General features: G+C 47.5%; 1 long non-coding RNA gene across 1 annotated transcript; it reads right to left on the bottom strand.

Annotated features, from left to right (window-relative positions):
* Positions 1-217: 217 nt before the first annotated feature.
* On the bottom strand, positions 218-600 carry LOC134213755 (uncharacterized). Its single transcript, XR_009979520.1, has 3 exons — positions 546-600; positions 412-484; positions 218-333 (listed from the first exon to the last, which is right to left on the bottom strand). It is a non-coding gene; the product is annotated as an uncharacterized LOC134213755 (long non-coding RNA).
* Between the last annotated feature and the right edge of the window lie 375 nt (positions 601-975).

Genomic DNA, 975 nt, shown 5'->3' with positions numbered 1-975 from the left:
TTTGCGTACGCTTGGGGTGGAGGGAAATCGAAAATCAATCGGTCGTTCATTCGATGAGCTCCGTTGATTGAAGCTCGCGTCGCTGACGTTGACGCAGATGATATTCCCTCCGGTCTGTGGGCTTCACGCGACGGCGTCGATGAACTACCGTCAGTTGGCGCAATTTGAAGATTAACTCGGATGACTGCAACCTCTGCCTAGGGCGCGATGAAACGTGCGCAAGCCCTCTTCCGGTCGACGTACTTCCGGGAAACCCTCGTAGCTGACAGTGGGGTCAGAAGCGATCGTTGGCTTTGGGGTGCGATGTGTGGGGTTTCGCAGTATGCCACAAACCTAATTAAACACGTGGTGTCGTTCGACGACATGATTAGCACACACACATAATGTACACAATATTGACCGACAAATTACCTGCACAATACTAAAACGCACGCACGAAACTAGTAGCTATACGGAACTTGGCACTTTTCCTTAGCTGACTCAACTAATAAGGGAAAGACTTTAGTAAAATTAATTAAATTAAAGCATGCTAATATTTTGTTCACCTTTAAACACACATCACGGCGCGACACTTAAAATTCGATCACTCCTGCCTCTTCCACCAGCCAGAACGAAGTGATCGATCAAAGTCAATTTTTCCTCAGATCAAGGTGCGCATTATTAATTGCCTTCATAACCTTCGGGAAATGCTGAGCGGAAATCCGAAGGTTGGATAATTCCCACGCTCGCGAAACGATCAAGGTTACAGGCAGGGGGATTAGTCTACGCCGAAAGGCTTACATCACCCAGTTCGCTAAATCTGAGAGAGCGGACCCATTCGGGATAAGTTCAATATCCCCTGAATACATTCCTCCGGGGTCAATGCACAGCAGCAAGCGCGCAAATTTCATATCTGCTGCTATCACTTTTCCCTTTTGGGCGGTTACAGCATGTGCGAGTTGGGTAGGGTAGGAACTCATTTAAATGAATGTCTGT

Source organism: Armigeres subalbatus, chromosome 1 (genome assembly GCF_024139115.2).
Source record: "Armigeres subalbatus isolate Guangzhou_Male chromosome 1, GZ_Asu_2, whole genome shotgun sequence".
Lineage (NCBI taxonomy): Eukaryota > Metazoa > Arthropoda > Insecta > Diptera > Culicidae > Armigeres > Armigeres subalbatus.
Note: the sequence above shows the minus strand (reverse complement) of the source record. Positions and strands in the feature narration are given on the sequence as shown.